The sequence below is a fragment of the Ptychodera flava genome, chromosome 13 (assembly GCF_041260155.1).
Source record: "Ptychodera flava strain L36383 chromosome 13, AS_Pfla_20210202, whole genome shotgun sequence".
NCBI lineage: Eukaryota > Metazoa > Hemichordata > Enteropneusta > Ptychoderidae > Ptychodera > Ptychodera flava.
The window spans coordinates 14,862,033-14,876,815 of NC_091940.1; the positions used below are offsets into that span (position 1 = coordinate 14,862,033).

Here is a 14,783-nt window from a genome sequence, read left to right on the forward strand (position 1 = left end):
GAGCAACGACCATGAATATTTTATTCAACTTTTAAAATTTAGTTATCGACTTTCTTTGACACCCCCGTTTTTTGGTTCGGAAATACTGTCTTCAGTCGTTTTGGTACCTCTGTAGTATGACTGACACACGATTGCAGGCCTTACCCAAAGTTTTAATTAGGCCTAATTGCTGCTATTTTTTACTATTTTGAAAAAGACCTCGCCAAATATCCGGTTCAGCCAGGTGCAGCCAACGAACAATTCACTTTTAAAGGGGTCCTTACTAATGATAAGATATATTGTGCACGGCAAGCAATGTGAACTGACTAATTTTCAGTCAAGAGGGTAATTAATTCATAATTTGCCCTCCCACTAACACTTTTTCGACCTACCCTCCCGCACTCAAACTTCGTTTTTACCCACTCCCCACTTATTTTGCCCGTTTCCCCTCCCTACTATGAATTTTTGAAGCTGCCCTATGGCGAAAAAGCTTGCCAATTTCCCCTGCCCTGGAAAAAATCCCCTCAAAATGTTGTCATTCCTTTTCCCCTGCAGACATGAAAAGTTATAAGTACTAGCCCTGTGTCCCAATCCCCGGAAACACCATGGCTCAACTTCCCCTGTCCCCGTTTTAAAAGTAGCTTTCTCTCTCCTCGTTTTTCGCCAAGCCCTGTCCCCAGGACAATCAACCGATATCTGCCCTGCCCTACAAAACAAACACTAAAATTTGCTCCCCTGCCACTTAAAAACATGTTCCCTGCCTGAGCAAAATTAAAATTTCCCCTGCCCTCAAAAATCGCCTTGGAACAGCTTTTTTCGATGTTCCTGTTCTATGCACGGGTTTGGCACGTCTGTGTGCGTAACACAGAATATTCATGAGGATAACAAATTGCGTAAATAGATTAAGCTTTACAAGCCGCAGTCTGATAGCACAGCAAAACTTGACCCTCTAGCCTGCTGACCTCGAGTTTGTACATTTACCTGGCGTAAGACGAAGATAGGGCCAAGTTAGCAATATTCTTGTCTAACGAGAGCGAAAAAATAACATTTTCTTCAAGATGGAGTGAAAAATGATAGTTATCATCAAGTTCTTCGCAGTTCGTTTCGTGAATATTTGAAAACCTAAGGAGCCGTAAGCCATATTGGTCAAAGGTCAATCAGAAGACCCAGTGTGGTGCGACCGGTGCTGGTGTGCGACCGGTGCTGGTGTGGCGTCGCTTACCGCCAACAATGATCAAAATCTCCAGTCGTTCATCTTTTAGCGTTTACTGACATGTCCCGTCCGTGTTTAGGAATGTCTAAAGTCTACCCTTGAAATCCTGGACCATCTCGACGACTACGCTGTACGTTTTAATTAGTACAACTGGTGAGTCGTCCAATCGTGTCATGAACTTAGTTACGTTGTCCAGATAGAGCTACTACCAGAAGCTCGTTGGTTCCACAAGCAGCACGTTTTATTCTCCGTTCAATCTGGACGAAACTCGACAACCCATTTTAGCAATTTGGACGGAAGAGGGCAACTCTTATCGCACTAGCGAAAGGTCGACACGCACTTTAAGGCCTCGATCGCTGCTGAGTCCTGCATCAGCTTGACGGCGGTCGTCGTGTACAGTATACCAGGTACAGGTATGTCCTCTTATTCTTAACCAGCCATATGTAACCAGCCCAAGTGTCTTTTCTTACATACGTCTACTCCTTCTCGTATAAACGTGTTCAGCAATGTCTTTATTATCTTGCAAAAATGTCTAACGTTTGTGTTGTTTATCTTATGGATATTGCTGATAATTTCAAATGAACAATGAACATCTAATTCCCAGGCAACTTTATGCTAATGTGACCTTTTCGCGGCGAGGGACTGTACAGAAATTACGGGGGGGGGGGGGTAGGGTTGGGGTGTTGGTTGGTGTTTCGAAAATGTAGAATAATCACCCTTCAAAAGTGTTTTCAAGAAAAAGATTGCCCCCAACTTTCATTTGTCCTTTGTGTCACAGTCTGATTTGATGTTTTATTAATAATTGGCGTAAAATTTCTTATTTGACCTCTGAACTTTCAAAGAATACCATAAACCTTTAGAAATATATGTAACCACTTGGATGAAAGTCCAAGCATATTTGTTGTTCACATCTGCTTTTAAACGCTATTCTCATCATCCGGTAATATTCGAAAAACCAAATTTCTCGCACAAACATTCACTGGTAACCAGCTCCAGTCTAATTAAGTACATTAATATCAATAATCAAGCATCTATAAATACACAGATGTGGCTAGTTCTGTATTGAAAAATAAGATTTAATGGTTTCCTCATAGATACAATGTGTACAGTAGTGAATCACCGTCCCTCCACCCACCGGTCTGGAAACAGCTCCTGTTTCTTTGCTCCGAGCCGCGTTGCTGGTAAGTATATCAATTACAAAAAATCTCTGAATCTCTGACACCTTAAATGTGACAAGTACGTGAATTTGCATTAAAAATATGCTAATTTTATCCAAAATGACCAGAATGCATGACGATATTCACTACAGCGATTTTGCTGGATAAACTTGTCGAGACCAAAATATATTGTAACATAAACGTTTTGATATAGAGGTTGGAGCCTCAAGGTTCTTTCACATTTTTATACATAAAAATTCATTTCTTTTCAAAGCTGTCGCGTACTCTTTTGGCCTCCAAAATAGAGCTTGCAAGGAATTGCTGCTAGACAACTGTATGCGACAGTATCCCTAAGTTTGAAATGGATAAACAAAGACACAAACAAAATCACTATTCCAAAAATCATTGTTTCGGAAGAAAAAAACATCAAATTAAGTGTCTCACCATTCGTAAAGTACCGTAAATTTAATGTTCAATGACTGAAATATGCTGAGTTGGATAAGATTCAAACATGAAAGGGAGGAAAAAACTTGGTGACCGAAGAACCAACCTGTGCGATCAAAGTTTCAAAATGGCGTCGCGGCAAACTCCACAGCATTCCGAAACATCAAAAGCATTAACTTTGAGTAATGTTAGTATGAAAATCGATTCTAGAAAATAAACTTTTAGGAAAATACACCTCGCAATTCCCCATCTTCAAAAATAGGTAATATTACTAAGGACATAGAACATACAATGTCTAAGTTGAAAACATTCAGCGCTCTGCATTATACATTAGACTACTCTGTGCAGTTTATGTGAAGATTTCAGTGCAGGTATGCACAGTATCCTCAGTGTTTGCATGTTTGGGCAAATATTTAATCACAGCACAATCTTTACCTTGTGCAAAATTGCACATACTCTCCCAGCTGGTGTACACACACACACACCAAAATTACTGTATTTTCACAAACTTATTTCAGCTCTGAAGGATATTGGCTTTTACTGCAGTAGGAAACTATACATTTGTGAAACATATGATGAGTAAATTCAAATTTTAACAGTCATTTTGATTTGGTAATAGTCGCGCCAGCGGCTTACTGACTACGCATGCGCTTATTCATATATATTATGCGAGTAACCGGAAGTGTACCCTTCTTCACGTGACCCTTCTTTCATGGGCGCCGCCATGTTTTTTTTGAGTACTCGTAAATAAACAAAAACGAAACAAATTACTATTATATAACATTCATTTTATAAAATATACCTCTTTTATTAGACAGTAAATGTTATTATGCACCTTGTCGCTGTTACAAAATATCGTTAATATAGATAAAGGGAGAAAACTGTCGTGCATATGAACGGGGGCATACGCAAAGAATGCTGGGATTGAATTATAGAAGAGCGCCCCCTGTGTAAATAATTAGATTCAGAAATTGCCAGTTTTTAGACGGAACGCTATAGTTTTCAGCTTGCAAGTGGAAGTTGGGCAGTGCGGTCACCATTGCAATGATAATGATTGCATAATACGTCCCTTGTTTAAGCAATAGGCTGTTATCATTGTAAAAATTGCCAATTTTTGTCCAAAATTTTTACACACTACAGAAAATCTATACCTGCCAGTGCCCTGCTGCAGGGTTTTGACGTCGTGTACGTACGTGAACTGCTTTCATCAGAGGGAAACTGGGCATAGTTGTCATATAAACGTTTATGAAGTAACAATTACAGTTCATCATGAATCAATACAAATAACATTGCCAATCTTAACCCCTGGCGCGACACCAAGGGCTGAGCCCTATATAATATTATTGCTAAGGAACAGAACATGCAACGTCACAGCTGAAAAAATTCACCTCTGTCAGTGTTCAATCTAGGATGTCAAAACAGGGGGTCACTGTAAACCCCTACTCCTGTCCCAAGGGGACCATTTTAGAAAAGTCGGGGGGGGGGGGGCATCGACACACATGTAAAACCCTTGAATTTTCTGTGGAAAATACTATATTCTGTCAACGTGGGATTTAAAGAGACATAAGCTGTAACTTGTTGCAAGTTTTCAGTATTCTGCTTCTGTATATACCGTGTCTGACCCTAATCAGTTTGTCATGCTGAAATTTTGAGTATTCTTTTTGTCAACATAGCTTGTATCATTGTTTATTGTTTACAAATGAATTGTAGTCCAGACTTTAATGTAATTTTCAACAATAATTTCGTAGATTATTCTCATTTAGGTTGTGTTGATATGCTAAATACTTGGCAATGAATTACAGTTTAGGGATTCAATTGCAGAAAGTGTAGGAAAACCACAAAACAAAAGTTCTGAAAAAATAGTTAAAAGATACAGCTTATGGAGCTTTAAATAAAGTATATATCAACTCTTAAACATACTGTTAACTTGTATGTATTTGGAAATTATGATCATTGGTTCTGACCTAAGGGTTTTACATAGCGCTGTTTCTCTGGAAAATCAGATATGTCTGACCTAAAATGTTGCTGTTCAAAACGATCATAGCTGGCTCTACATGGATGCTTGCCTTGTAGTGTTCAACCTTTGTATGGGTGGTAGATGTTGCAGACGCTTCAATTCGAGGGCATGCCCCATCATCTTTGTCTAAAACAGGAGTGAATCAACTACTGGTATTAAAAATCCAAGTGGCAACTAGCCTATCTCCATTATGCACAGGCTATTTTGTGTTGTTTACATTCATTGGCCATGTCACATGCACACAGCTCTACCCTATATCAGTCCTTTCTACCCAGCTTCTTACGCACCATCTTATACATTCTCACAAACTTATTTCAAATTGAAAGTTAACCCTTTTCCTGCCAGACAGTATTTTAAGACTATTACTTCCCAATCAGCCAAGTCAGTAAAAAGCGGTATTGAGCCCAAACATGACATTTTTTCACCCGCTTGGCTTGGCCTGTTATAGCATCTTTAGTCCAAAAAAAATCAAGCTTACAGTATTTATGTTTTCAACAGCCTTCAAATGTACATTATTATGTTAAAATACACCATATGGAATATGTTGTGTTTCATTAATTTTAACCATCTTGACCTGATGGTGAAATATGGACTTGGCAGGAAAAGGGTTAAGGCATAAAATAATGCTTAAAGATACTGCTAGTGGGGGTTTAAAAGGCCGTGAGCTGCAACTTTGTGAAATTTGTCCAACCTCAAAGTACCTTCAATTTCTTCAGATATTCATTGCAATCTACAAATTGAACGATCAGGGTTCTGCCCACGCCGGACGGCGCTGGACGGGCCCGTCCGGCACTCAGAATTTCCGACCAGCATTGACAAGTGACCGACCGGCACTTGCAGTTCAATGCTTTGAACAATCAACATGAATGTCTATGAGTGACACTTTTGAGGTCAAGCAGTTCATAAAATTGCATGAAGAGTTGATGAAAACGATGGTACTATAGAATGCCTTTCAATAAAATGCTATTTAAACAATACCACTGGTTGATTACCGTACGCTGATTTTGCATATGAAAAGCTGTTCAGCTGTTAAACGTACGTTCACAAGATCATCGCCCTAATGAACTAGACACGGTTTTCCTGTCACACAGTATCTCTGTACGATCGAAAGAAGGAGAAAAACTGAAGTTTTTTGCTTTGTATCAAGGTTTATAACACCACAAAAATGAAGTACGGAAGCGTAAATAAGCACAAAAAACAGGACTTCTAACTAAAACGTACTCTTCAATGTTCAGTTCAAACTCAAGGAGTGGCAATTTGTGGAAAGACTGCATGCAATGAAAGTCACGAGCAAGTTTGGTGTCAACGAATCCAGTCTTTGAATTATCAATGAACACTCACTTATTTTTCAGGTCAATAAGCCAAAAGTTACTTGTCCGTGGCAACAAGCCTCTCTGTTTGTGAATTTTCCCATTCTACAATGACTATCAAGAAGCAATTGAAGTGAATTTGACATCGAGAAATTCCACTTTCAAAACTATGGCCGATTAGCCAACCCCTAAGTTCTTGGTTTAAACTCTATAGAGTCTGCGCATGAGCAGTAACAAGACCACCTAGGTCATTTGAAAAAACACTGGATGCTGGTACAGTGCAATGGTAATCCAAACTTCATAGTGGTGAGGGATGATATAAGCACAGGAAAATGATGACAAAAAAGTGGTACATTATTTTTCAGAAGCTTCAAAAGATTCCTTTACAACTACTAAAGATTGTTTTCTTTCTGTTTTGTTCAGTTACAACTGAAAAAATACTTTGAAGGTACAGTGGAATTGGCTATTATTTGTATATCAAGCCCTAAGAATGTAAAAATACAAGCATATAAATGTTTTAGTTTTTCATGAATATTAATGCTCATGAATATTAATGAGCCGTCCAGCACTCTTGGAACTCTTGGCAGAACCCTGAACGATATAGTCATTAACTGTGCCTCAACAGCATTTGCTTGTGGCAGAATAGACAAGAAATTGAGCACATCTTTGTTAATTTTAAATTTCCCGTCATTTTCAAAATCTTGCCATAAAAGGTGAAAACAAGAATTTTTGTCTAAGTGGAGTCAATCCCTTTCCCGTCCTTTCAGTGGGTTGCACCATGTTGTATCTGTAAAGATTCAAATGTGTACATGCACCATTTACGCTGTTTATCATGTAGTTGCATGTAGGCGGCCATATTTGGGTGCGGCACCCATTTATTATTTGTCTTACGAAAATTTCCCCATGCAGTCCAATTCTGTGGATAATTACACTAGAGTAAACATCTCTGAGTTATGTAGAACTTTGCTATGAACTGATTTTAATCTAAATATAAAAATCATAAAAATAATGTCAAAAGTTGCAACTCATCTGCCTTTAAGTAAACATGAGAATAATTCTGATCGTACCTAAACATGGTATGTCATTTTATTTTGCATCACTTCATTTCCAACTTTCTAAATTAATTCATTTCTGTTGCAAATGAAATGTGGTCTTATTTTCAATACGAACATTTTGGATTATTGTATAACCACGGATGTAAAAAGAGTCAATCTTTCATCCATGCTTAGTGCAGTGGGAATCCAATGATGTCAAGCCTTTGTAGGCCATGGGAATGCTGTTGTCTGATTCAAATGTGAAAACCAATTGATTGTCAGATTAATATGATTATTCATTGTCATTATTGTCACATGAAATATGATGATTCATCATCTGTGTTTCAGATATTTTGATTTTTCACAGTAAGATTTTTAACTCTTTTATTTATATCCTTGCAAGTTGCAGGCCCCTTGGAGATGTTTATTAGGCACTGAAAAAGTAGGAAAGGGTAGTGTCCCAAGGAAAGACAGAGTTACACAAAAAGGCATGCCAACAACAGGAGAATAAGAGAGGTATGTACTACTACACTGATAATTTTTTAGTCTAAACCAGTGAACTTTGAAGGACAAGGTAACCAAAGCACCAGTGTTGGTGAATTATAGTACATGGTAGAACCATCATGACACAAGTAAAATCAATTTTACTTAGTTGAGCTTTGATATTTGGTAATACATTTGCAGAGCACCTAACAGCTTTAAGCGACAAAATCTGCCTTTTTAACCTTCCCTTGAAGATACAGATGTAATCGATAGTTATGCAGCTTATTCAATGTCAAATTTTGAGATCACAATGAAATGTGTAAACCCTGCAAATTATTTTAGAGAAACATAGTGTTGCAACAACTTAAGGGATCTTAGATTGAGTTCAAAACACACATACATACGGGTCAGTCACAATCAGGGTGCGCTAGAGTGTGTCACTTAGGTCAAAATTTCAAGTTCATGATTACTGTCCAGTAAAATAATATGTTGAAAGGTTATGGTGTGGGGCATATCTTCCTAAAATTGGTGAAGCAAACTTCATTAGTTTTACCACAGTGCACATTGTTTTATATGGTCGACGCAGTGTCACGGACGCTACAGAAATGTTGTACATGAAACACAAATGTCATAATAAAATTTTAAACAATGATTTGTTAATGCTTTCTAATGTTATTACAATATAAAAGATGCATATTGGCATTAAAATAAGCTATACTTGGTATGATTTCCTTAATTTTTCCATGAATAAACACAACCTCAAGTTTAGTGAGAAATACAACAATATTGATCATATTTTTTAATAGGACTTTCAACTTCTCTATGTCCTTCCGCTGGTATGCTGTACTTAAAAGTTTTATTGTCATGAATTAACCATGCTATAGCAACAATATTAACACCATTCAGTGTAATCTAAATGAACTTCTTTCTAAAATATTTTCTGTTTAGTATGACATGTAATTTTGTCACGGACGCTACCAAAATCAAACTTGAAAGTTAGGTCAATTTGAAATATAAAAAGCAATCAACAATATGGTTTTTTCTTTCTCTTTTCTCCAAAACCTTACTCTATCAAACATTTAAATTGTGAAAATTGTGTCAAAACATTGACAATTTCTTTAAATTGAACAAGAAGTATAGCAACTACTGCAAAAATCAGTTGGAGTATGTGAAAAATGTCTATACCAGTAATAAACTTTCAATACGTCAAAAAACACAGAAGTTAACATTGCTTGTACCTTACTTAAAGTGTAAAACCAAGATAAAACTAGACACCTAGATCAGGCTAGAGGGACAGGTTGTTAAACTTTGACCTGTGGTACCACAATAAAATTTGCTACAATGTATCTGACACACCACCCAAGAAATCCAAATGGCTTGCAGCTGTTCTAACACCTGTCAGGATGGGACGCACACACACCTAGGTGAGGCTGGAGATCAGAGACGTAGTCTGCCAACCTTTGACCTCTGTTCTATAATATATCTGTACTCTCTGATGAGCGTAAAGTTGGCGTCATACTCATCCTCAGCCTCAGAGGTCACGCGAAAATGAGGATGAGGATGACGCTACAGCGTCAGCTCCACTGGCGTCAGATCTGATTATTCCCGAATGCATCTGATGGAATGATATTGTAAAAACGACTTTAAAAATGTGCTCCAAGTTTCATATCACTGTAAATGTTAATTAAAACACAGTGGGATTTGCATTTCATAATATTTAGTTACCTCTCCTCTCAATATCCGTTTCTCACGTTGTAGTTATAACGCAACATTCTTAGCCCTTAATTTCCTTAAAGTTCAAAGGTTTTATGTTTAATACATTGACTTTTCAGGCCTCAAGTCATAGTTATACAAGTTAATTGTTTTATATGTCCTTTGAATAATTAGGGCTTTCATATCACCTCTCATGGTGGCGATTTTTACACATTTCGGACCATGTATACCTTTTTTGTACCAATTTTTGGAAAATCTTAACACAAGAGTTAAGAGGATACCAACAAACACATCCGAGGATCCATGGACTGAAAATTACGAACATTTCCAAAAAACTAGTCCATATGAGATATTCTAACAATAAAATATTACCTGCGAACCAGTTTTAGGATTCAAAAGAAAGTTGAGAAAGAATGGAGTTGTTATTTTCTTAAGTTATGGGCGAATTTTATCATTTATCCATCATCGGGTAGCATAACCTCCGCAATCTTTGGATACGACGCTGAAGCTGATGCTGAGTAGCGTCATTTTAGCGTCAGCTAGAAAGGTCACCTGAGGATGAGGATGAGGATGAGGATGACGCCAACTTTACGTTCGTATTCTCTGCCTTCATAATATGTGAAAGTAGTGGAGACAGAGTTAACACAAATGTCATTTCTTACCCCCTTGATTTTTTAAAATTCAAAATGTGATAACAAAACAATAAAATGTGGTTGTTATTTCACATTTAGATTGGCTTATAATCTGAAAAACAATTTTTGCATTTTATTGTAGCATCCGTGACATAATGAATTGAAATGGAATACACAATAATAAATGCATATACAGCACAGAATTCATTGTTCTTTTCACTAGAATTCTAATAACATATTCAATATAATTACTGCATTCTTAAAAAACACCAATCTAAGTGTTACAGTTGAGGCTCAACATAACTTTTTGAGTGTTTTATTACTTTTTAAAAAATCAATTTTGTGCAAATTTACAATTTTATGCCTTGAAGACATTTTGTAACCCAACTCCATGTATGTACACACTAGTATTTATATGTTTCAGTGGATTAACTGCTTTAAAATGTTTTAAATAGTTATTAATTATGACTATGTAGTAAACACCGTCACGGATGCTACACCGTCACGGATGCTACATTTCCATATTTTAGGAATATTAATAGTGAATGCAAATGACAGTAATTATATAATTTGTTTATTTAAGGTAGGCACCTATTGACACTTAGGCCTGTGACATAAGATCTTTTATAACTCCTGTTGTCCTTAAGATATGAGTGTGTCACGGACGCTACAAGAAATTCCGACCACAACGATCTCCATTTTCATTTATTCACAAAACAATACAATATGCAATTTTATTTAATTTTGGTGTATAAAATGCTTGCCATGGATGTTGAGGTTGGAATTAAATCCAATATTACAATATTTTACCCATTTTTCTACATATAAACTAAAGGTATATGTACTTATGGTCATAAAACACAAAAAACATAACGATGTTACAGTTTTGGTAAAAATACCACAGTTTCTGTTCCGATGCACATAATCACATGAAATAACTTGTGAAAGAAAGATTAGGTATTCTGCAATAACATATGTAAGCTAAAGATTCCACAATTTTAACACTGTGTTCCAAAAAACATTTTGAAATTAAGTACATTTTGAAGTGAAACAGCATAACGCTACTTTTTACAGTTTTGAAAGGCATTTTTGTGGATGTACAACCAAACCTGCACAATATATGCAATATTTCTTTATGTGACCAAGTTAGATACAACTATTACTATTTATTAGAAACAACTAAGCAATATAATATCAGTCTGAATAGCAGATATATGTCCATAACAAATGAAAATCATCTAGCGCACCCTGATTGTGACTGACCCGATAACATAACATTCAATAATAGCATAGTCAAACTTAGGATGAGCTTTTAACACTTTTAACAGCTTTTAACTGGCCAGAATATTGTTGAAGGAATCCATGAATTGTATTTTATGAACCTTGTCTGGGAACACAACTTTGAAACAATATCACAAGACAAAACTCATGTCCAAGAGTTTGTTGCAAATTTAATATTGAAAGATGAAACAAGGTAATGCTCTGATAACATGTTCCAGATTACACGATGTGCTAAAAAACCAGTTTTATCTTTTATTAATATTATACAAAACTGTTTTTGGAACAACCAACTGTGTGCAAGAAAACTCTTGCCTTATTTCACAAAATGTAACTTAATATACATTTTTTCATAAAAACATTTTGCATAGTCAAAACAGCTTCAGTGTTGCACCCAATGAGAACCTGCTGGGAACAAGGATATAGTTCTTAACTAGTATTTACTTGATGGCTGGACTGACAGTTATTGAACAGTATTCAACAACAGTCAGTCCATGCTTCAAGTATCTCTATTATACTTCAAACTTTTCTGTATGGCTGTCTATATAATTTCTTGAAAATTATATAAATGTATATGTACTCTAAATAATGCATGATATTGAAAAATCATTTGAAATGGTAATTGACAATGAGTCTCCTTCAAAGCATGTTTTCAAAATTTTTATTTAGTAGTCTACAGTTTTCTCTACACATGTGAGCTATGCCTGACTTGACTAGGGAATCTCTGTTGGTACAAATCAGAATGAATCATGGGATATTTGTAGTATGGGTTGGGGTCTTTGCATAGTTAGCACTATTAGATACACAGAGTCAACAATTTTGTCACAATAATTGTACAAATGTACTAATGGGTTCAAATAAAATTTAACAAAGCAAAACTTACTTAATTTGAGGGTAATGTAAATTGACAGTTCCATTCTGATGTGCTCAAAGGTCTTTGGACAAGGATGCCAATGTTAAAATGATACATGAATTTCCTTATGTTCCTAAGCATAGGTGGAATGGAAGGCAATATAATGATGTTCTAATCAGTAATAAGTCATGAAACCAGAGCTGATCTTAAAATATCAAATGTACCATATTGTTAGTTATGACAGTGACTTTAAGTATTATGCCATCATTTATCTCACTCTTTGCATTATTTTAAATAACCATCATTTATCATTTCTACCTACAGATTTTAAAGAGGAGAAGTGCAGTGATCAATGCAGATGAGAAGGGTTTCTGGAATGATGTAACTGCAGACCTGATGTCTGATGAGGAGGTCCCACCAGATGGAAGGATAATTGCCTCCAGGCCTTCTTGGCGATCTGACAAACTAAACGATTTGATAGGATAGACACACTCAATCAGCGAATGCTTAATGACTCTAATTCAAGACACTACATACTGCAGAGGAAGTATGGCAGAGCCAGTGAGAGACCACCTAATAAAAACAGTTCAGTGACAATTGTGTGAGACAGAACAGTGATGCATAGCTTTTCTGAGTAATTATCCATCATCCCTCTGTTGGTCAACAACTGATTTGTTCTCAATTTTAATTGCTTTACTTGAAAAGTAGTACACAGAGCTGGTGTTGTAAGTTCAGTGAAATATAAAGCCATTATAGCTGGCACAGGTCAGTTGACACCAAGAAAAGTTTAGTATAACCAAGGCATAACTTACAAATACTTCACAAGTACATCTTTGAAGTACTGCTGAAATTTGTCACTTTGACGTATCTGGATTTTGTGTCCTCAAGAATTTATCAAGGTTCAGTTACAGTGTTTAAACATGCTGAAACAAATGTGAGCCACACCGTGTTACTGATGGTATCTTTCTATTTCTTGTCCGAAAATTTCTCTGAAATTGCTTTTCAGATTGCTTTGAAATTTTAAATGCAGGTCTCCTAGGATAATATAATTGAAGCATTAATCAATTTGTCCTGATATATGCAAGATTGTGTTTTTCAGAGCAATTTTTCCTAGTTTTTGAGATTTTGATGAACTGAACAAAAGCTACAATTTAACAGTGCACATACATGTACAGTATGTGATAAGTAAGAGTTAATTAAACATACACTACAAAAAAAATTCACCCCCGTGACAGTTCCTGCACAGGCCCTGATACAAACTGTGATACAGGTCTGCGTCAGCAAACACAGAAGGAGTTCTATCAGGGGTAGATGCACATGTCTGTATCCAGTACTGTAAACACATGGCTGTATTTCTACCTGTTACAGCACTTGTACACAGTGCTGTGAACACAGATCTCTAACAGGGTCTGAAATTTTTCAGTGTTCAAACAATAACACTTCTTTCTGCTTCTATCATCAAATTTGCCAATTTTTACAACAAATTTACACCCCGAAATCCATCCAAATTTTCAGGCCCTGTAGCTGACACACCACTGTACACACACCAGTGGTTCAGTGCTGCAATTATAGGTCTTGATACAGTCAGAATTTACAGCATTGTTTACAATCCTGTACCACCATGAATCAGAATGTACACAACCCTAAAATCTGACAGGTTTTTACTGGTCTTGCAAAAAAGGTTATTTCTCTTGGCCTGTTACAGGTAATGATTATCCTCTGTTACAGGCATGTGTCTGCATTTTCTTGCTGTGTAGATAGCTTGAGTGCTTCATTTTCAATCAAGAAACTCTTGAAATGATTTTTTATTCCTATATTTAAAGGTACACATAGTTGATCTTGTAATTTGGTGAATTACACAGTCATTAGCTGGCACATCTCAATTGACACAAAGTAAAATGTACATAATTTAGGAATACTAAACATCTATATCTTTTAACGTATGCCAAAATTTACAGCATACTGTAAAGAGCATTAATTTTCACCAGGATTTAATTTCACTATTTTGCTGTTTGGGACACATGATTCACTGGGTTTTATTTTCACAGATCAGGCCGTGAAACAATGAATTCTATTATAATTTAAAATTGTCATAGGGGTTTAATTAAGCAGATTTTTAGTTGCTTGTTGTATTTTGGGTTATTTTCCTGTTTTTGTTTAAAATAATTTCTTTGAAACAGGTCAGCTTCAAAATTTTGTATACAGGTCAATAGGAATGATAGTGGTAAGATATCAAATTGTTGTGATGAACCATATTTCTCCCTGTTAGGCCCAGGCATATTTAAAAGTGACTGCATTGATTGATATTAGAGTTATCAAGGTTATGGAAATTCTTTTTTGACAGTATTGAAGATAACTTTGAATGTGTCTCAGGAAAATTTTTCTGAATGTTTTTTGTCTGTATTTTTTAATCAGTGTAGTTTACTTAATGCTTTATATTGCCTTTTATTTATTTTACTAACATTTACACATTCCTTTGGAATAAAGAAGAATCATTTACAGTGATCTTGGATTTGTGTATCTAAATTGCAGTATAGTTTTCAGATGCAATCTGTACTCTATTTTGCTGTAGAAAGCATTACATTGGTGTCTTCACTTGTAAAAAGAGTACTCATTGTGTACACCACACACACACACACACACACACACACACACATATATATATATATA

At 36.0% G+C, this 14,783-nt stretch overlaps 1 protein-coding gene and 1 long non-coding RNA gene across 7 annotated transcripts in view; one reads left to right on the top strand and one right to left on the bottom strand.

Moving 5' to 3' along the window:
• The window catches only part of LOC139147546 (solute carrier family 28 member 3-like), a 42,653-nt gene that overhangs the window by 18,411 nt on the left and 9,459 nt on the right, over positions 1-14,783 (bottom strand). The gene's annotated exons all lie outside the window — the stretch shown is intronic.
• On the top strand, positions 1,129-14,618 carry LOC139147545 (uncharacterized). Of its 6 annotated transcripts, none has more exons than XR_011555753.1 (4): positions 1,129-1,599; positions 2,287-2,373; positions 7,558-7,670; positions 12,438-14,618. It is a non-coding gene; the product is annotated as an uncharacterized lncRNA (long non-coding RNA). The 6 variants fall into 6 exon arrangements; XR_011555756.1 differs by having other exon boundaries at positions 7,564-7,670; XR_011555752.1 differs by having other exon boundaries at positions 1,133-1,605; positions 7,564-7,670.